The following is a 22,451-nucleotide window of genomic DNA, read 5'->3' on the forward strand; positions in this document are numbered from 1 at the left end:
TCCAGGAGCATTTGGATAATGCTCTCAGGGGTACACAGAGTGGGATTGTTGGGGTGTCTGTGCAGGAACAGGGCTTGGACTCGATGATCCTTTGGGTCCCTTCCAACTCAGGGTATTCCATAATTCTATGACCCACACACAGCCCCAAAAATCAGAGGCCTCTTGCTGTGTGTTACTTTTGCATCAGCTGGGAAACCATAAGGAGGTTTTCATAACCATCATTAGGAATTTGCTTTAGGAAAAATATACTGAGAGTCAGTGTGGCTTGTTAGATAGCCAGACTGTGAGACAGCTGGGCTGAGGGCAGCATGGAAATTGCTCTTCTGGCTAAGGACTGCAGCTGAGTGAGAAATCTCTAATTTGTTTCATGGCTTTAACTGGAGGAAACTGGAGAGTGGTAGATATGGGGGGAGGCCACCTGAAACAAAGTTTTTTCAATGATCCCTTCAATTAGCCTAAGTAGTAGTAATTGCCCTCAAAGAATTGTGTTTATTTCCCATCAAAACAAAATATTCTGTTGCTTTATTGGATGCATTTACCCTGTTATTGCAGTTCCAAACAAAATGTCCTTTTTTCAAAGCAAAGTATTGAGAAGGTTTTGCTCTGTTTGCTTCAAAAAAGGAATTTTCCCACAGTGCCATTTTGACTTAAGTGCATGAGCAGTTCTTGCTGACCTGCAACCCAAAGTGCATTTTTTTTCAGTAGGTGGGGAAAGAACTGCAGGCAGTCGCTGAAGAATTGAAGGTTTGGCCAAGACTGAGCACTTGTTGCATCAAAACGTCAGGTGAGAGATGCTGTCAGAGAACCTCCCATTTCTTTGGCTGAGGGTCTTCCTTGTATTCTGTTTTCTTGTTTCTATCTGAGCGTGGAAGCAGTGCCAGACACAGCAATATCAGGGCATTTCATACAGTTAAGGCACAAATTAACCATGTCCCCACCATCCCTCCCCCTGCCCTGGATGTGACACTCCCTGGGGTTTCCTGTAAATCCCGGGAGGTCGGACGCCCTTGTCTGAGGCTGGAGGGCTGCCATCAAAGAGATGCTTTTGGGCCGGTGTCAGTGAATTTGTTACTTCTGGGGCTGGCTTTCCTTGCCATGGCGGGTGGAAGTCCATCATTGCCCCTTGCTGGGTTCTTCCTTACCTTTCTGCTTCTTTCTTTCTTTTGCAAACCCACAGTCAAAGCCCACGGTGTGACCCCAGGGGTTTTGCCTGGGTGTTGGTGACAGCAGGTCTGGCAGCAGAAGGGTTGGAGCACACGTTGTTTCTGCTTGAGCTGGCAGAGTGGTAGTGAGAGACAATCCTTTGAAAAGCCTAACAGCCTTGCAGGGAAACACGCAACAGGGATCACTGCTGTTGTTTGAGGTGCTGCATTCTCCATTGCACACTAGCAGGGAACGTGGGCAAGCCCAGGGGCCCAGTGACTGCACCATCAAGGAGAGCTCCAAATCAAGGATCATCATCTAATTAGTCCATGCAATGCTTAGCAAGGTTATTTTTACCTCAAGCCCTTCAGAACATACATAATCGTTCCACCTTAAGTCTTTCAAAACTTGGTCTCTATGGAAACCCTGATATAAACGACTGCTCGTTTCATCTCAGAACATCTGAGCTGTGTTGCAGCCACACATCCGTGTGTACGCGCCCATCCCACACTGATCTGCATTCTTCCCCGCCGGTCTTCTTGTTCCACCCTTCAGATAATAGTGCTTGGGGTTTATTTCTTCCAAGCACTGCTTATTTAGCTCTGCAAAGCTCTAAGGAATTTTTGTTTCCAAACCAGAGAGAGGCGGGAGGGAAAGGGAAGGTAGAAACCTTCCTCACACTCAAGCTGCTGTTCAGCTTGCTCTTCTGGGATTTGGGCAGGAACCTGTAGGATGCTGCTCATGGCTCCCTGAGCCATCAAAACAGAGTTTAAGGTGTGGAAAAGCCACTTTTCTAATACTCCTCTCATATTCATGAGCAGTTGTTACTGATTTCTCTATATTTCGCTTGTGAACACAAGAGGGCCACGTTTGGTGGAGAAAAGAGGCTGCTAGCAGCTTTGGAAAGAGAAGAGAGGGAAACTGACTGGAAGAAACGTTGAGCTTAAGTGCTCCGAGATGGTCAAGCTGGGGTAGGATGCAGTGCTTGACTGATTATTAGCTGCACTCGAGGCATGACAGCATCAGTCCCTGGGAGCTGGAGAAAACCCTCTGAGAATAAACCAGAACTGAATCCCTTTGAGCAGTGCCAGAGTTCTCCAAGGGCAGCTGTGTTTTTCCTAGGAACTCCTCTTCTAAGCCTTCAGCTAATTCCCTGCTTCTCCCCTGTCCTTCTACCCTTCCAGTCCAGCTGAATGGCTGCAGGACATCAGGGAGATGCTGGCTCCCTCACCATTCTCGCCGTTGCAGTCTACTCTTTGGGGAAGTTTCAGAGCTTCTCCAGAAATTTTAGCTCTGCCCTCATTTCAGTGTCCCATTTGCTGACAAGTCCATAAGGACCCGGCTGCCACCACCCCCAGGAGGCTGACAGTGAGGGGCATGGCCCCCTCCAGCAGGCAGAGGGGGCTGCTCCACACGCTCAGTATAAAAGGCAATTTCATTAGTCTGCAGCCCTGGCTGGGAACCAGAGCTGGCACCGGAGATTGTTTTTATGAATAACACCCTGGCAAAATAGAACTGGTAGCAGCTTGGGTGGGATTTATATTTAATCCATCCCTTGTCATTCCTGGGTTGGCAAACTGGCAGAGTGCAGAGTGGTTGCCTGTTGCTGGCTGTGGGTGCCCTGGGTCACACCAGGGTCCCTGGCACAGCACTGGGCTATGCTCCCATGCTCTGCCTGCCCAATCAGTCACCAGCTGGCACAGAGACAGGGCTCAGGGCCTTTGGATCACATTCCATGTGGACTGCTGGCACACCAGACACTCAGAATCACAGTCATTAAGGTTGGAAAAGACCTCCAAGATCGTCAAGTCCAAGCTTTGACCTAATCTCAGCATGCCCACTAACGATATCACAAAGTGCTACAGATACTTGTTTCTTGAACAAAAGTGCCCTGCTGACTAGGGTGTAGCAAGAAAGCCTAGAAAATGAGAGGTTTTTAAGAAGCAGGTAAAACCAGATCACCTTAAAATTGCCTTCACTTAAAGCACTGGGCTGGTATCTGTTTGCTCTCTCCAGAGCCCTACAGAGCTTGCAACCTTTTGAGAGTAGGCAATGTTTGGTCTTCTACACAATTAATGAGAAACTGGAATAGCAATACCAGAGACTTCATAGAGATACTCAACATGTCAGCATAAACTCTCAATCTGTGAAGAAATACTGTTTTGTGCCTATCTCAGGGGTATCTGGGCAGCATCCAGAAATCACTGCTTACAGTTTTCTGTTGTGAGCACAAATGCCACTCATTGCTGCTGCACAGAAGTATAGCAGAGGTTAAACTTCAGAGCTTGAGCATAAAGTCCTTTTCTTGGCTGCTGCTGCTGCAGCAGGCTCAGTTTCTCAGGCTGAATGAGTTTTCCAAGCTGCCAGAGTTATTTAGGAGCTCACAGGTAAGTTCATAGAGTGCAGCAAGTTCTGTACCATCTCCTTTGTGCAGCTGTGCTGCAAGGCAAGGGGAGTTAGCTGAGATTTAAACCAGGGGCAGCTTCCAAGCTGCCAGATCAGGGCTAAGACACTTCTCTGGCTTAGGAAAGGGGGCTCCCAGCATGACCCTTTGGTCTGGCTCCATAAACATGCCTTGATCCCACAAAACCCCTGACAACCCCACCAAGATTTTTCCATGCGAATCCTTAGTGGGATGAATGCTCTCACTGAATCTGGCTAGAAGGTTTTTCTTCCAAGAACCTTATTCTGAGTGAGAAAAATGCCATGTGCTGTTTTCCAAGGCAAGATTTCTTAATTTGATCTTTAATTAGAAGAGGGAGAAATTAAGGCAAGAAATGGGGAAAACTCTGGCGAATCAGAAGAGAAATTTCAGTGATAGGCAGTGGGGCTGGGCCCCACAACCTTGGGGGAGCTGCTCAGCCCTAGCTGAGAGGCTGTTCTGTCCCGTGGGTTTATGGAGCAGAGCCTTTCCTTATTTACAGAGATGAAGCACTTCCCAAGGTGACTCATTCACCTTGAATTGGAGGCAGCTCTCCTCATTGCTGTGCTGGAGAAATGTGTAAAGACCAGTGGCCTTCCCTTAACTGCTGAGATGATATCACTTGCCAGAAACAGCATCCAATTTTCTGATCCTTTGTTTGAACAACAAACAAATAAGATATGAGCACTGGAGCTACAGGCACATCTTCTTCATAAATATCGAGGGGCACGAGGCTCTGGCATTAAACACCCAACTCTAAATAATGCCTCGAGCCAGAGCTGTTGCCCGCTACCTCGAATGCAGCCCCACTCCATCAGCAGGTTACAATAATAACAACTAAACACAGAATTATAGCTGTGCAATACTTGAAAATGAGCCTGTCACTTTGTGTCTGGGCTGGAAATCAATCACCAAGTCTTTGAATCAGGTTCTGCTATTAAGGGCTGGAAGCAGGAAAGATTAAAGACATGTCCAGGAAAGTCTCTTTCCTCAGGTATGCTGATCTTCCACAATTCTGAATGGATTTTTTTCTTTCCTTTGCTGTGATTTCTGTCATAGTTGTCTGAGTGGTATCCATTAGGGCTGTTATTATTAACTAGTCCATGTTTAAAGGATCTGTCTCATAGATGGGCAGGGAAGGGGGAGATTAAATTGATTTGACTTTATAGGTAGGGTAAGAGGCACATGCAAAATGGAGGAGTTGGTGGAACTCCAAAGTTTGCAACCTTTCCACTGACTGCAATCCCATTTCCTGCATCTCTTCTGTGGAATCCTCTTGGGCTTCAGAGCCAGTTCTACCAAAAGATTTCCGGAGAGCAGGGAGCATAGCCAGGGCACTGTTTTGTCGAGGGTACCACAGTACATTGGCACACTGAAGTCCATGCTCCAAACCTCAGCTTTCTGCAGCAATGTCAGTGGATCCCTGACATCCATTTTGTTTCCCAACAAGGGTCAGGGAAGGAGTGAAATATCTTTGTGCAGGAACTAAATTTGCAGGGATCCAACATCTCTTGGCAACTGTTCTTGAAAGTTCCAGTTCACACTCCCTCCTCTTACTTTCTTTTTCTGATTATTTAAAAGACGCTTCTTCCCTCCACTCCCATCATCCCATGGTGACCAGAGGAGAGGAAGGGTGTGTTCTGAAGTGGGCAGGAGCCCAATGAGCATCAGGGGAAGGGGCTCCCATCTCCCTGAGTGACAAGAATTGCATTCCCTGTGCCAAGCAGTGCATGCTGGAAGCACACACAGGGCTCTGGATGATTCAACAGGTTTCTCCATTTAAATATCTTCTAAACTTAAAAAACAAAGTGCTTTTTGCTTTTACTCCTTCCCTCCCTCTGCTTCCCCATTGAGTGCTTTGAAAGAGCTTTGTTTTAACTAAACAGCATTTTACATTTCATGCAGAACTATCGTGTTCTGTGCGTTTGTTTTCCCTGCGCTGTGACAGGCTCTGACATTATTTTGATGAGAAGATTCTTCAGCATTTTGAAATGATGTTCAGTCTTCCCTTGCTTGGGGTTGCTTTTAAACTCTCTGAGCTTCAACAACCCTGTTGCAGCTTCTGAGGGAATCTGATGAAATTTGGGGAGCTCCAGTGACCAATTCCCTTTTTGTCTTCACTTAGCAGACTGCAAAGTGTCAACAAGATTTTGTCCACCCAGGGAAATTCCCTCACGTGGTTGTGCTGGATGGATTATTCTGCTGTAGATATGTGGGATTAGTGGCCTGTAGAGCTGGATTTTGATTGGAATAGTAAATCCTTGCCATACAGGCAAATCCTCGTGGAGAAACACTTCCTGACCACAGAGGATAGGAAGAAAGCTGCTTTGCCAACACAAGGAAAACCTTCACTATCTTGGCAAAAGGACTCAAAATAAATGATTCATTGTAGGGGCAAAGGTGTGTGGGGTCAGACAGAGTGCTAGGGAAGGTGCATCCGGGTGTGAGGAGGAGAAGAAGGTCATGTTTTCTCAGGTGTGATCAACATAAGGATCCCAGCAAAACTGGCTTGAGATTGCCTGTGCAGGGACTGATTTTGAAGCAACTTTCAGCCTGATTGTAGCCTGATTTCATAGCCAGATGCCTGATTCTGTAGCATTTCCTCTGCAGCAGTTTCCCCAGTAGCTGAGGTTGTCTGGCAGAACTGGGGGAATGGGGATGACTCCAGGGCACATCTTTGAACTGCTGACACCTCCGTGCTTCTGCTCCCTTCTGCCAACACCTGCATTGTGTCACTGTTGTCCAATACACAAAGATGCAGTTGCCCATCAACGGTCCCAGTGGACCCCATAATCAATACAAACCTCAGTCTGTGTTTTTCAGCTTCATCAAACTGTTGGCTGTCCCAAAGACCTGTCTGGGAATGCAGGAAGGGTGTCCTGCAACCAGCTGCCCTGCCCTGAGCTTTGGAAAGGTGAGTGTCCTACCAATGTTGCCCTGTTGCCATGAACTCAATTCCCTTTGCTTTCATTGATATCAGGAATTTAATTCTGTCTTTCTGTGGGGTGGGCAAAAAATAGGGGAGGAAGAAAGGGAAGACAAGAAAGGTGCTTAAAGACCAGTAGCTCTATTTTGTGCTTGAAATTGGAAGCTTTTCAAAGCCTTCCAAAGGAGCTTAGAGGAGTCTGCAGGTAGGACATGCTTTTAAATTTCCTGGCATCTCTTAATCATTAGCTGCATCCAAGGGGAATTAAAGAATGTCAATCAACATAAGTTATTCTTCAAGGGAACATCAGCAGAGTGGGCAGTTTTTATTGTAACTTAAGCAGGAAATTGAAATATCAGCATCAGAGTGTGAAATACGCCATTGCAGAGAACTCTTCTTCATAATGCAAGAGGAGGAATGGAAAGAAGATTACACACTATTAGTCCCACTAGAATTTTGCTCTTAATCTGCCTTAAATTGAAAAATTGTTTGGAAGTGTTAACAGTTGTCTTGTGCCATAAAATGGGGGAGTGTCACAGGCAAGTGGCACCCAAAGTTTTGAGACCAGAGGGGTCTCAGCACCAAACAGCTGAGGCTCCCATTTCCCAGGGGTTCACCTGCTCACCTCCCCTGTCATAGCAGAGCAGGATGGTCCTCACTGTGGCTGTAGCCCTTTGAGGGGCAGAGCAGCAGACTCAGCAGCACAGGACAGTGCTGGGATGGCACATGGCAGCAGGGCTGGGCATCCTCCTGTCTCTCCTCATCACTTAGTCCCTTTCTGGGCCATACCCTTTCTTCTCAGGCCTCAGAGCTACATCACATCTCATAGCTCATAAATCTTCAGCCACATTAGGGGTGTTCATTGCAATTTGAGGCACTTGAATACATCATTCAGTTGAATCCCTAGTATTTTGAAAGCAGGGAGGGCTGTGCTTCCATCAGAACAAAAGAATGACTTTTGGTTAACACTCAGGAAAAGAAAATTCCAAGAAAACATCTTCCTGGCCTTAGTGGATTGTTTTGTTTCAATTGTGTATAATCATTTCACCTCATAACATTGAAAGATTTCATTTGGGTTTTTATTGTATTAAAATATTAACTACAGAATATAAAATTATAATAAAATCTTAGCATTAATATTTTAATACAATCCAAAGGTTGAAACAAAACATTAAAACTGCAGAGGAGGGGTAGGGTGCGGAAGGCAGAGTACAGACAAGGGAGGTTTATGCACATCATCAGCCGGGTCTGTCCTCTCTGCATCCCAATTATCCTGATGTGCCCACTGCACCTGGGCAGGCCTGCTGCTTCCTCAGCATCTGGAAAGCTCCTTCTTCCTTTAGATTCAGGAAGAGACTCGGGCAAGAAGAAAAAAAAGTGTCCTCACTATTTTTGTAAATGAATGACTCCTGATCTTTAAGTTCACACCAAGGAGACAGATGCACACAGAGGCCCTGTGCTCCAGGGCACTGTGAAGAATGTCACTGAGCTTGGAATGCATGGAAGAAGAAATTTCCTTGCAGGGAGAGAGTTTATATCTACAGTATGTCAAGAGGAAAAGGAAAGAGAAAGAAAAGTCTCTGAGGGGTAATTTTTGTAGCATGCAATGAGAGAAGAGACAAAGTTTGCAGGCTCCCCACAGCTGATGATCTGTTACTGCTGTACAATTCCAGTTACCCTTCTGCTTGGAAGAATATGAATGGTTCAGAGCCAATGAAGGCATAATGTTATTTACCAGCCCTGGCCTTATTAGGGACATTCATTCTCTTGCTTACAACCTGCCCTTTTATTTTGAAGGGAGCAAGGACATGGACAGATGTGTGGTGAGATTATTTACTCTGCCTCAGGTGTTCCCAGCTCACTCGGGATTTGGGGATCTGCTCTTGGTGCACAGGGCTGGTGGCTGCACACACAGCCAGAACAGCCGTGTGTGACCCCACAGCCAGTGGGAAATCAAAGCTGTGTTCCAGATACTGACAGTCCCCCAGAGGAGTATTGATTTCAGTGGCAACTGGGGCTGCCACGGAGCAAGGGCAAGGAAGGGCTCATACGTGGGACTCATGTTCTTTAGGTGTGCCCTAAAGACAGAATTAGTAACTGGCCCCATTGGGCATTGGACATTAATGAAGTATCCTCTGAGGTTGAAAACTAGTTGGACTATTTGAACCAATAAGCCCTGAATTTCCCCCTTAAGGTGTCCACTGCTAATAGAATTAGGCCTTATATTACTGGGCAGGAGATTAATGGATTGGAGAAGCCTCAAGAAATCTGCCTTGTCTCTTTCTCTCAGACATGGAATTGTGGTCATGGGTTTTCTGATCTTTGCTATCTGCTGTCCTTATGCAAGGTTTTTCTGGTGTGGTGCAGAACCTGGTACTTTTTCTTAAATTTCCAGTCAAAGCCTGGGAGTTTTCTCCTCTGGTTTGCTCAGAGGTGAGTTCCAGCCATGGAAACAGCTTCGGTGAGGTATCGTGCTTCCAGTGGAGTTTGATGCTGTATTTAACTCCTGCTGAGGACAAGACTTTGAAACGAGAACTTCTTTTGACCTTTGGTTATGCCTCTGAAGATTTGTTCTCCAGACCGTGACTGATGGGTGAATTAAAGTCCTGTGAAGTGGCCAACTCCTCGAGGAAAGCAAGGAGCTTTGAACCAGAGCTGCAGCCCCACAGCGAGCTTCCAGGAAAGTGCTGAGGAGCCACGGAGGGAGGGAGGGACACCTGAGACCCTGCCTGGAGGTGGGTAACACTGTGACACACACCTCCAGCCCACCCACACCAGCATTGGGAGCCTCTGCTTCCCAATCAGGCCAGGGTGAGTGGTCACTGCCTCGCCCATCCCTGCAGCCCTCTTCTGCTCCAGCCTCACCCCTCAGGCCCGCTCCAGTGCAGGGTTTGCAGGGGTGCCATGGTTAGTGTGGGCTCTGGCAGAGGCTTGGGATGTGCCTAAGAGACCTCCAAAACTGAGTGGATTCACCAGGACTGGGTCAGGGCCTCTCAAACCCTCCAAGCTTATCCACTGCTGGCCTGAAAAATCCACTTTTCACTGCTTTCCCTTAGAGACCCTTCACCACCAGCTGCTGGGGCTGTGTTGGAATCAGCTGAGGAGAGGGGAGGAGCTGCAATTTTTCTTCTGTTGGAAATCCTAGGAGGGAAAGGCACAAGAGATGAAGGAAGTAGAGCTGATTAGAAGAGGCTCTGCCTTTGAACCATTAGCACCTATTTCATGCCTTTCCTCGGACATCATCTGTGTCTCTCTGCTGGACACAGGGCAGTAGATTCCTGGAGCAGCAGCGTAGCTGTTTCACATAGCAATTGCCCTCATCAAATCCTTAGAGATGGCAGTTTGAAGCACACAACCTTTGTGCTTTGGGGGTCACTTTTGGGGTCATGCTGGACCTTGTAGAGTTGCCAAGGAGCAGGGCTGAGTCCCCACCTAACTCATATGGAGTGAGTCAGTTTGGACCCATTTGTTTCTCTCCTCTGGTGTCTCAGGAACTTGGGAGGAGCAGATCAGTCACAGATAACTGGGATCTCCAGCACATTTGTGCCAGAAATCTGCCAGCTTATAATTAGCCTCTATGAATAATTCATGGAAGACACTGCGTCCATCAGACCTGACAGTCGTAATCGTTTTGCCAGCAAAATATGGGGTTTGTCTTATTTGTGAAAATGATTCAAGCAGCAGGGCTTTTTTGTTTTTTTTTTTAATAGAAAAGGGAAGGGTATGTGTGTCCATGCCTGTATATAAATATATGCATATATTATGAACAAATACATAAAAACAGATACATCCCCCAGGCATGAACATATGTATATGCTCTGCATGCTCACTCTGTAATAGAATCTCTGTTTGGATGTCATGGATCGAACCTATCAGTGATGTAGTTGATTAAGCCATTGGGATTGCAGCAGGAATGAAGACATATTTATATCTGCTCTCTTTTACAGTCTAAAAATACACTGTAATTCTGAATGGATGCATTTTTAGGCAGAGGGATGAGGTTTTAGGGAGCTGCATTTAGGAAGTCCCTTATTTTGTTGTTGTTTTTGGAAAGCAGGGAAGGAGATCAGAACCTTGGGGTCCTGTCAGGAGCCTTCAGATGTCCTGTCTTTTTAATGCTCCATCGCACTCTCTCTCTGTGCATTCATTCTTAAACATGGGATGTGTCCAGGCTTTATTAATTTATAACAATAGCTGATGGTGCTAGGGAATGAATGGGGCTAGGAAATATCTGACATGGCAATAAGGACTGCTATCACAGTGAGGCCTGATTTTTGCTGGAAGGCAATTTGCTGTAAACCACCATGGTTAATTAATTGCCAAGGTGGGGAGATGGGAAGGGGAGGAAGGAAAAAAAGAAAAACCCCACACAAATTATTTGGGCAACAATTCTCTTCCTGCCATGCTGTAAATCTGAAGCAGATCCCATGATGTTTGCATGGTTATCTGTGGTATATGACAAAGCCCTTTCAAGCACACTAAGGATGGTATTGCAGGCAAAGGTGTGTATTGCAGAACAGCAGTTTCCTCAAAATACAGCCTCTATTTATTGCTGCACACCAATTCCAGAGGCACATCACAGGGTCAGTGGTGTTTCCATTGGAAGGGAGATGGTGCGGCCCAAGAAGCACTGAGCTGTCTGCAGGTGTCACAGGGCTGTCAGTCCAGTTGTGTCAGATGGATGAAAAATCATCTCTATGTTTTTGCCTCTTGTTTTTTGCCCCTTTTGTTTTTCTCCCTGCTGCTCCGAGTTGTGCTTTTCAGTCCTTTGATGTCACTGCACTTAAGTGCAGGGTTGGGTCAGTGCAAACTGAAAGAGCTGAGAGTGATCTCAAGGGTGGAAAGAGGTTTAGACTGGGGGAGCAAGGACTCTCTTCCTGGGCTGGTAAGGGATAAACTGCTGGTCAGCAGAGTGGAGCAGGAGAGGGCATGCCCAGGTTCTGCCTCTGCTGTCACATGTCACTGCACACCTTTGGGAAAGCCCACCTGTTCTCAGAGCACAGACCCCCCTCCAAACACATATTTACCAGCAATATCAAAGGCATTTAACCATGGACCTCAGAAAGCACTGGGAAAATGGGCAAGGTTACAGCCCTGGCACAGCCTCCCCAGGCTGCTGTACCCTGGGAAGGGAGGAGACATGCTGGCCCCAGAGCAGGGTGGTGGATGTGACTCCATCCCAACTCGCCTTTGCCTGCCAGCAGCTTTAAAACAAGGCAGTGGAGAATGACTTCAGTGATGCAGTGACAAACAGCAGCAGGAGAGGCACTGGCAGAAGGTCACATGTGTTTCCAGCTCCTTTCCCCATCTCCGCTCACTGATCCCAGGCAGAGGTGTGACACCACCTGCTAACACACTGCTCAAGCTGACTGATCCAAGTAGAAGTGACAGCTCTTGGCAACACATCACAAGCCTGATTATTCAACCCAGGTCCTCCAAAATGTTTAGCTGATTGTTAGAAAGGTGAATTCTGGCTGCTGCCCCTCTCTCCTCGTCCACAGACAGTGGTGGGGGAGGACAGACCACAACACCCTCTGAGTTCTCCTGCTCTAGCAGGGACCAAGGCCATGGCTGTGGGGTTGGAAAGAAGGTCAGTCTATCACAGCAGGCTCTGGAGGCAGCTTAGGGCTGTTCTTCTGAAAGAACCTATGTCATAGCCTAGATTTGGTGCATAAACCCATCTCTTCCTCCCCATCCCCAGAGCAATGAGACACCGAGGTAACCACAGCCATTAGGTTCATGCTGTTTTGCAGCGAGTGTACCAGGAGGGACACAGGTACCTTTTAGGGCCAGGTGTATTTATCTATTGTATTTATTTATTCATTTATTTATTTATTGTATTTATTATTAATGTATTTTTCTATGTATTAGGTTTATCTGTACGTTCTCCAGTAGCATAAGCCCAGCAGCATGAGCTCTGAGTGAGCTCAGAGCTACGGGGATGTGGAGAAGGACGGGATGAGTAAGTGAGGGTGGAAGCATGTCCCTGACCATGTATGAGGGGCCAGAATATGTGTGCAGGATGTGATGTGGAGAGGAGGCAGGTGAGTGGAGGGCCAGGTGAGTGTGTGAGTGTTGTGTCTGCACAAGGGCTTCCAATGGCCCCATTACAAAGAACACAGAGCACTGGAACCCCAGTTGCTTTTTTCCTCTCAGCCAGCATTTAAATGCCAACACACTAACAAACATGATGCATTATTTAAAAGCCACTGTGCTTGACCCTACAAGGAGCTTTTCAACTGCCTGAATGTCAAGAAGAAAGAAGTTTGCTGTTTCACTGATGACTGGTGCATCAACTTCCTTCTCATTTACAATGTGACCAAGGCGAGAGGCAAAGAGCTGCTGAGTGTGGGCATGGGTGAACGAGGGGACAGATAAGAAACCATCATAGTCACCCCAGTGGAGCAACCCATGGAGCTGATGCTCAGGATTGGGAAAGGTATGTAAGGGGAAGATCAGTCCCCGGGGAAGGAATACAAGTTTTGGAGCAGTAGCTCTTAGAAGATGTTCAGAGCTGTCGAGGTGAGTCTGTTGTTTGGGCTTGGTGGTCCTTAGTGCTGGTACTGACTTACCAGTCAGGCTGATGTGTCTGCCCATCCCTCAGAGCAAGCAAGCCACAGTCTGTGGCTGCAGAGCCCAGTGGGGCTGGACACATGCAGGGGCTAGGGCTGGTGTGGTAAGAGGTGTTGGGTTATTTGGTCCTCACTGTCTGGAGCCGCTCCTCAGCAATATTTCACCTGCTGCCCCTCTCCCTTTTCTTGGGGCAAAGCAGGTTTGGCTATGGGTTCTATACTGCTTGTTTACCAAGCTACAAACCCTTCTTCCTTTCATTTGCCCAGCTCTTACCAGGCAGTATATTCTTCTTCCCTGGGTATCAAGAAAGGAGCTGGTAGGAGAAAAGTGCAGAATTTACTGGGTGATGGCTCACATTACCAAGGCAAATGTGTGCTGCGGGGCACCAGCATGAACAGCCATGGCAGATCCTCGCTGCAAATGTTACAGGGATTTCCAGATGAGAATTAATGGACTTTCCTTGGCTAGCGTAGGAGAAAATGTTCTATGTGTGGTTATTTATTATTTCTGTTACAGTCCCTGTTCTTGCTTATTGCTTCCATCTGTTGGCATCAAACTATTGGCTCTTGTCTTATCACTAGGATGTAAACCCTTCACGGGCAGGGAGCATGGTTTGGTGAGAGGCAGAACAAAGGCACTGGAAAAATTTAGGCATTTAAAGACTGGGGTGCCTTAGAATCAGTTCCAGAGAGGAACTCAGGTATTTAATACCCAGAGGTTTCATTTGGGAGGAAATATGTTTGATGGCCTGAAATACTAAATGCATAATTTCTTACCCTTTAAGTCTTGTGAAGTCGTTTGCTCCAGACCATCGTCTCTTCAGCTGGTGCCTTGGGACATCATTACCTTTGTTGCTCAGGGTTCTCAAGGAACCAATCAACCCAGACCAACTCCTGTTTAAAAACCACTTGGACTCCTACTTGGGCATAAGTTGTTCTGTTAATCCTTCCTTGCTGTCCTTAATGCTGCCAGTTTAGACAGGACAGGATTAAGCATGTCAGCTGGGAGATCCAGAATCATTGTGAAAAATAAAGCCACTCTCCAGGCCATATCTGCACCCAGTCAAAGAAATGAGGGCTGATTTTGAGGGAGCCATGGGACCCACTGGTGGCTATAAGACTCCATAAAAAAAACTCTGTCCATGCAGGTGAGCACTGTCCCTCCACTACCACAAGGGTTCCTCTGGATAATCCCATGCAGGTGGCACGAGCACTGCCATTTATCCACAGTGGTCTGGGCAACTTGGCAGGAATGGGAGATGCTGCATTAGGTTGTGCGCTGTTTTACAAATTTTAATCCTCACTTTGAATTTTCCAACAGAATGGGTTTGTTCTGCCTCTGGGCTGGAGGGAAACTTCTTTTCGTTACCCTGGAAACATGAAGACGACAGATCCATCGTTCTAGTAAGAGGGAGAGGATGAGAGAGAAGTACATGACAAAAAAGTGTGAGGGGGGAAGACCAAGGGAGTAAAAAGACCTTTCAAAGGTGCTGTCTTCACCTGCTGCTTCAAGGCTAGGAGCAGGGGGAGTGCTGAAGCTGCCACCAGTGCTCAGGATTTCCCAGCACTTGCTTGGCTCTTCCATAGGAGCTGACTCACTGGAGTAATTTTGCTCAACTTTTACAATAAAGCAAAGGGTGATAGATTAATGTTAATATCTGCTTGCTCCCTTCCCAGCTCAGGCAGCCTGGAATCAGCTCACACTGATTATCCTCAGTATTCTACCTCATTTAAACCCACGGTGCAGTGTATGCAGAGCACACCCAAAGGTCAAAGAGCTGCTCCTTGAGGAGATGGCTGAGCTGCTGGGCAACAGCTCGTGTCCTGATACTGTAGATGGGAACAGGAGGAATCCAGACACGCCCATTTGGAAGCCCTTTCCCCTCCACAGGGAGCCCACGAGGACATCCAGGCAGTCCACCTGATTCAAATCAGGCAGGAGTTTACATCTCCTGGTCAGCTGGCTTTGTGAGGAAGGCTGGCTTTGGGTTATGCTTGTCCAAGCAGCCACAGAAGAAACCGTAACACCCAGTGTGGGAAAACCAACCGTGGACACAGACACAGAAGGATAGGGAAGGGATTGGGCTCTGTATCTCTGTGCTGCTCCTGCAGAGAGCCAGCAGTGAAATGCGCCCAGGTGAAGTTGGAGCATTTCTGGATGTTGTGTCCTCGGTGGCAGCTTCAGAACAAACTGGAGAAGTTTTCTGTTCTGGATTCTGGAGTCAGGCACGAGCAGCTGGGGGAGACCTGCAGCTTGCCATGAGCTGTCCCTTGGTGCATGCATCCATACACATCCACACTGCGAAGTTTGAACTTAGGGCAGGGATCTGCACTCAGCTCTTGAGTTACTTGGTGTCATCACTTGCCCTGGAGGGTACAGGACAAGGAAATCCGCAGTGCCACAGAATCCCTTTCCTTTAGGTGGGAACTGAGAGCTCTGGAGAGGATAAACCACTGTTTAGTGTCTTGGTGAGCTTATAATTAAAATATTCAAATAAAAGAATGTAGATTTCTGCCTCTCCCACTGAACTTGCAGGAATTAGACTCAGGAATATTCTTTTTTCCTGATGGAAATTTGAGTGAAGAGCAGGTGGAAAGGATATTGCAAGGCAACATCCAGCTGCTTAATGCCAGGATATGTAGTTCCTGCCCCTCTAAGTTCCCTGTGCTCACCTCCTGGTTCCATGCCTTGATGATATAAATCCCCTTTCCTGCACTTTGTCTCTCTTCTGCCCTCCAAAGCACCAGCTCATATTAATCTTCTCTCTCCTTGCTGAGTTGCAAAGTGCTTAAAGGTAAGGATTCCATTTTTGTGCTCTTATGAAGTCCCTTGTGCTTTCATGGCACCATGCAAATAAATACTGGGTAATGAGCAGATGCCTCTCATCTGCACTACCCCTGGGGACAGGGAACATGGGGTTCACCCCAGAGCTTGCAGGAGTGCCATGGAGAAGGTGTAGAATCACAGAATTGTTTTGCTTGGTAGGATCTTAAAGCAGTCCCACTCCCCTGCCATAGGCAGGGACAACTTTCACTAAACCAGGTTGCTCCAAGCCCTGTCCAACCTGGCATGGGATACTTCCAGAGATGGAGCAGCCATAGCTTCCCTGAGAAACCTGTGCCAATATGTTCCCCTTTCCCTGTTAGGCAGCTTTGTTCTCCATCTGCCCCCCGTCTACCTCACACTGCTTCTCCTGCTTCCACAGTTTTGCCTTTATATCTCCAATTTTCTACATGTCACAGTCCTGTGTCAGTCTTCCATTGCCACCCTGCTTCTCCCAGCACTGCTCTGAGAATGGTCTCAGCTCCTCTACAGTCCAGGGAGCAAGAGGAAACAGAAAGAAAACCTTTCCCTTGAAGAAGGATGATAACCAGCATGGGCCAGGTAAAAGTTGTTGGTTTGGTGGGTATTGGAGGAGCTGCATGTGCTGAGATCCGCAGGCTGCAGCACAGCACAGCTCTGAGCTGAGCTGGATTTTAACCTGCCACTGCCATCTGCGGGGCTGTTGGTGCCAGCAGCAGAGCCCGGCAGTCTCGGGAGATACTGAGCCGTGTTATGGTTATTATCCTCTTCCTCAAGGAAGTTTGTGGTCCCTTTTCCCTCCCTTGCCCTGTTGCTGGAGCAGTGTCAGTGCAGCTGCCAGGCAGAGTAGCAGCAGCAAGACACAATTGCAGCAAATGCTGTTTGACAGTGTGGTTTGGATGCATTTTAGGTGAAAACATAAAAAAAACCTGAGCTTGTTTGATCCTGGATGTACCTGCCTTCCATATCCATGTTCGTGCGCCTCCATGTCATTACGGGATTAAAGCATCATTAGCACACAATGAAAGTCTTTGACGACTCTGCCCTGTGCTCTTCCTTGTCTTTCCTTTTTGCATTTCTCCTGCCCCATCCTCTTCCTTTTTTTCCCATCTTTCTTCTCTTTCTCTCTCTCTCTCTTTTTTTTTTTTTTTTTTAATTAATCTAGTCTTTTTCTACCTTCCTCCACTTTCTAGTCATTAAGGGGATGATCTGGAGTAACACGTCACCAAGACACAATACAGGGGGAAGGACTGATTCTGACTGTTCCTGCACCAGTGGGGATATTTGTTTTAGTGTGACAAACTGAAGGCAGCATCACCCAGTGCAAATCCATGCAGCTGTGCAGCTGTATCCAAGCCCACTGCAGCTGAGCTGGTGCAAAGAGGGTGGGGAACACCAGCAGGTCCCCAGTGGAGGATTCTGGTGTAAATAGAGGAATTATTCCACTGACTTTGGGAAAGCAGCTTCAGATTTACACCAGGAGAGCAGTGATCAGTACGTGGTGTTCAGCATCCACTTCACAACTCATTACTGAAAGCTGCAGCGTTTGGAGCAGCTGCTGTAGAATGCCAGTAGTATTTTTAATAAGGGTGCTGAGACCAATCTACTCCTCTATAGCAAACGTGACAGCAATTTAGATTGAAAGTCTCTGTTTTCCAGACAGACACTCCGCCAGTTAGTGCAAACAAAAAGGCACTTGTAACTCCAGTCCTTTAATCTTACTCTTTGCTTGGTGATAGATAAGGCGTCTTGACATCAAATTGCACTAATATGGTCCTCTGAAGATTAGCACTGTGGACAATGCTCGTAGTCTGGCTTTCCCTGATATGGTTTCTGAGAGTAGCAAGGTCTAGTGGTCAAAGCAGGGATGCTGGTATGGAAAATGGGCTGTTCTCACACTCCTCCAGCCTCTAACCTCCAGTCTGCCAGTGGCTGACCTTGCATCTTGGTTTTTACAGTCGTAAAATAAAAGATACTAATTGCCAGGGTGGGGAACTCGTTAGGGGATGGCTAATGATTATTGGCTTGAAAATTACAGAGAAGAGTGGAAGAGAAACAGAAGGAAGGTTTTGCAATGAGAGTGGGGTGCAGGAACTGCTTCTTTAGAGATCCCAAAGCTGTTTCCTACATATGGTCTCATTCCTCTCTTTTGAACTAAGGGGCAAAAAATGTAAGGTCAAGCGATTTGCTCAAGGTCGTGTGAGAAATCTGGAATGAACCCAAGTGTTGCAGGTGCTGCCTGTTCACAGACAGGCTGTAAAGGCTGTCATCACACACAAGCCCTCCCATCTGGGGTGCACTGGGCAGGGCTTTGGGTGGATTAAGCACTGAAAATGAAGGGGAGTCACCTGGACTGTCCCCCAAGCCCCAGAACTCCCAGGCTGCTCAAGATGCCCTGCAGTCTCCTTTGTGTTCAGTGCAGAGGGGTCATTTCCTGACGATGCTGTAGGGCCAAAGGCAGCATCAGGGCAGGGGAGGCACAAACACCTCTCTGACACCACACTGTCATTGCCCATGACTCCATCACCACTGGAGGAGATGGGAGCTGTGGCAGCAATGTCAGCCCAGCACTGAAATCACAGCAGCATCTCCGAGATTAAACCGCAGAAGACAGGGCAAGAGAAAAAAGAAAGAAGACACCTTAAGTCAATGACACTGAGAAAACGCTGCATGAGGTGAAGGAAATTCCCATGGAGCCACGACAAAACAAGCAGCTGGAGTGGAGAAGCAGATGGGCATCACAGAGGCATGGACTCAGCAAGTGATGGTGAGGAGGGCAGTGGGTTAAACAGGCCTGGGAGAGGATGTGCTGTGGGATGTTGGATCCTGTGTGTTCCCTGCCTCTCCCTTTGGAGAGGCCATGCTCAGGATGGGAACAGCCATGGATAGACACTGAGTGGAAGGACAGGTAGAAGAGATAGTGTAAAATGACTGAATAGTAGAGGTTGATCTGTCTTCCCAATACTGTGACTGGCAATGTTAGGGAATGGCTGGAGCTGTGCCAGAGGGGTTTAGATTGGATACTGGGGAAAGATTCTTCCCCCTGGGAGTGGTGGGCGCTGCCCAGGCTCCCCAGGGAATGGTCCCAGCCCCAGGGCTGCCAGAGCTCCAGGAGCATCTGGATACTGCTCCCAGGCACAGGGTGGGATTGCTGGGGTGTCTGTGCAGGGCAGGAGTTGGACTCGATGATCCTTGCAGGTCCCTTCCAACTCAGAATATTCCATGATTCCATGATTCCAAGACTTATGGTCCTTCCCTTTCAGATACTTCCATGCCAATATAAACAGAGCTTTCCAGCTCCTGGTGCTGCTGTGTGCAGGATCCTCGTGTCAGGCGGCAGAGCAGGACAGGCCAGTGACACAAAGCTGTCCCTGAGAAAGAAGGCTGTGCAGCACTTCCCTCTGGCTCTGCCAGAGCTCTGTCCCTCACCTGGACTGGCCACGCCTGACAGAGCCATCCAGAAGATGGAGGGGCAGGAAGAGGTGGGAGTCAGGAGGAGCTGCGAGGTGAGGGAGCAGGAGTGACTCAACATGTGAAGCCTGACAGCTCTGTGTCAGCTCTGGCCACAGCACAGGGCCAGAGAGGGGAATGAGCCTCATCAAATTGAAACTGGGAAGGTTTCCAAAACCTTGTCCTCATGAAGCAACAGCATGCAGGTTTGCATAAATATCTCTAAAATTCATCAAACAGCTCAAATTAAATACACTAAGGAGGGAACCACTTCTGCATTTAAATCTGCACACAGTTGCTCCCCTCTCTTTGATGCCCACCCCTCCATCAGCCCAGGAGCAAGGTATATTCCAGATGGTTCCCCCATCTTAAAAAACTGCACTGCACAGCCGATTAAATTCTGCTTGTTGTAATTAAGCCCGACACAATTAGCTGTCAAGCAGGGCACTCATCTGTTTTATGTTGCAATCTCTTCAACAGGCAAGGCTGCTAGACAAGATTGTCACTTTTCAAAAAGATTTTCATTAGTTACCCTGGGCTCTGTGTCAGACACTGAAATATAAAAATGTATTCTGTAGCCAAGTCAGGGAAATTCTCATTTAATGTTCCACACAGTATTATGAAAGTAATGTACTCTGAAAATGAATGCATTTTGGAACATTTTGGAAGAAATGCAATTTGTCTCCTAAGTAATAACTGCATGTTCATGAATTTACTGATTTTTTTTTCAATATGCCTTTCATAAAGTTGGGAAGAGTTTTTCTGACCTAAAATGAGAGGAAGAGAAACTGTTGATTTTAGTGTTAGTCTCCTTCCCTCCCTCTCTCCCTCCCTCTTTCTTTCATTCCTTCTTTCTTTTCCATCATTTCTGTACACTCTCAGTATAAGGACCAGGCACTGTCCAATAGATGTGGGAGCTTGGCATGGAAGAAATATGTAGCTCAGAAATGGAAAAAAGGAAATAATTGTGATTAATGAGGAAAAGGGGAGCTCCATCTTTCCATTACTTTAGCAACTGAGAGCAAGAAATCCCCTGTTACTCCTCACAGTCCCCCAACCAGGAGATACAATTACAGTTTTCCCAAGTTTGGTGGAATAATGAATTTTCTGCATTGTTAATGGCAGAGGGTAAGTGGGGATCAAACACACAGTCATGGATGCATCTGACCACCAAAATTCAGATTTGCAGTCAGAGAAAATAAGTATTCCAGCTTGTGGAGTCTTCTCATTTCCTTATAAATAGATGCTGGATTCTAGAACAAATTCTTCAGTTGTCTCCAGTCACTGCACTGCCTCCCTCTGCTCCAGTTTGTGTGAAATTGTACCTTCAGTTCCAGTGCTGAAGCATCCATGACTGCATTCAGATCCAAAGGCCTAACCTGGGTATCTTGTACAGGCAGGATGACAAGCAGCAGAGCTGAACAGCCACTGAAGTAGTGGCTGAGCTTCCATCTGAAGAGAAATAGATGAGTCAGAGTTACTGGGTTCAACTGGGCAGGAATTTGGTAGAGGGGAAAATGAAAAACCAGATTAATGGCAACAAGTTGGAAAATAAGAAAATGGATGGGGAGTTACAGTGATAATTGAGACAGTAGTCATTAACTGGCATGAGTAAGCTCAGCAAACTTCTGCATTTGCTTTAATAGTTGCAGTGTGATGTGGTCCACAGTGGGTGAGCAGCAGGGCTGAGGTGATGGTGTCACTGCATCCCTCCAAGCACAGAAATTAATCTTCTTTGATCTGTGATTGCCCCACACTTGTGTACTCAGGGCTCTGTGTGCCCTTGAACAGGAACAAGTAAAATGGCATATACTGCTGTCTTGATATGCCTGTACAAATTGGGGTTGTCAGTTTATATATTGAGATGAAATACAGTTCTCAGGTCATAAGAAGTTATGTGCTGAAGTTTGAACCCTGCTGTGACAAGCATTACCCGGCTTTGTTTTCTGCCTGTTATTGGCCATTAACTCCCCGGGCAGACTCTCTGATTCAGAATTCAAGTGGCTTTAATCAGGCTGCACTTACCTTCCCCGGGAAGGAATAAAGTTCATTCAAATTAACACCACTTTATCTCCAAATAGGATCACGCCCATATGAAGTTCAGTGTGTATTTTAAAGCCTTGTCTTTCGTGGCACCCCTTTTCCTCACTGAATTTCCTTTACAGTGAGGCCTTTCCTTGAAAAAAATTCACATTTTCCTAGGATCAGTTTTGGAAGTTGTCTCGTTGCTACCCTGGGTGCCTGCACAGGGCTGGGAGCTCTGAGCTGGAGGGGAGCCCAGTCCATTAAGCAGAAGGAAGGTCAGGAAAAACTCCACAGGAGCATGAGACAGAGCAAATAACAGCAGAGGGGTGAGCAGGAAAACACTCTCTTAATTGAGCTGGGGGAGAAGATGGAGCAGTGGTGAAAACAGGACTGGCAGATTATCATTTAGGAGAGCTGTGATCCTGTGATCTGTCCCGTGGCACAGACACATCCGAGGAGCCCTTGGTCGTGCTGGGGGGGCTGGAGCTGAGGGGCTGCTGGCAGAGCACGAGGGGTTGGGGTTAGGGTTAGGGTTAGGGTGCAGGGCTGTCCAGCTGCTGCTCCACAGCTGCGCTCAAGTGCTCTGAGCACTCCTGGTCCAAAGGGCAGAGTGCCAGTGCTTTTCCTCTCCAGAATTCCCCTCCGCTGCAGCAAGGGGCAGAACGGTTGTGGGGCAGCACAGATCAAAGCAGGGCGCTCTTTTGTGCCCAAAATGCTGCTCAGGAGGATGGTCCTATACACCGTGGTGTGCAGGGATGGGGCACAACGCTGCAGAGTCACAGCCTGTTTGCCACAACAACAACCTGAATAAATGGAGTAAATCTGAGACACCAGAGAGCCGAGGGTCCATGCTCAGCTGCACATACACGGGTGCCGTTTGACCAGGTCTCTGGACATCTGCTCTCCACTCTGAATACTCCTCCAGCCCAGCTGCTGTGGCTGTAACATTCCAGGGAAATGGCTCGTGTCCTTTTTTTACACTGGGATGGAGTGCCCGGGCAGAAAGAGAGGCTCTGTGAGGAGCCACAGATGTATTGCAGCCCTGCTCCAAGTCCTCCAGCTGCCTCCTGCGCAGGCAGGGATGGCAGGCAGGCAGGGATGGGTCTGGCA

General features: G+C 47.4%; 1 long non-coding RNA gene across 1 annotated transcript; it reads left to right on the top strand.

Moving 5' to 3' along the window:
- Positions 1-700: 700 nt before the first annotated feature.
- Positions 701-10,591, top strand: LOC134554419 (uncharacterized). Its single transcript, XR_010081231.1, has 3 exons — positions 701-784; positions 6,389-6,479; positions 8,887-10,591. It is a non-coding gene; the product is annotated as an uncharacterized LOC134554419 (long non-coding RNA).
- Positions 10,592-22,451: the final 11,860 nt, after the last annotated feature.

The sequence above is a fragment of the Prinia subflava genome, chromosome 8 (genome assembly GCF_021018805.1).
Source record: "Prinia subflava isolate CZ2003 ecotype Zambia chromosome 8, Cam_Psub_1.2, whole genome shotgun sequence".
NCBI classification, from domain to species: Eukaryota; Metazoa; Chordata; class Aves; order Passeriformes; family Cisticolidae; genus Prinia; species Prinia subflava.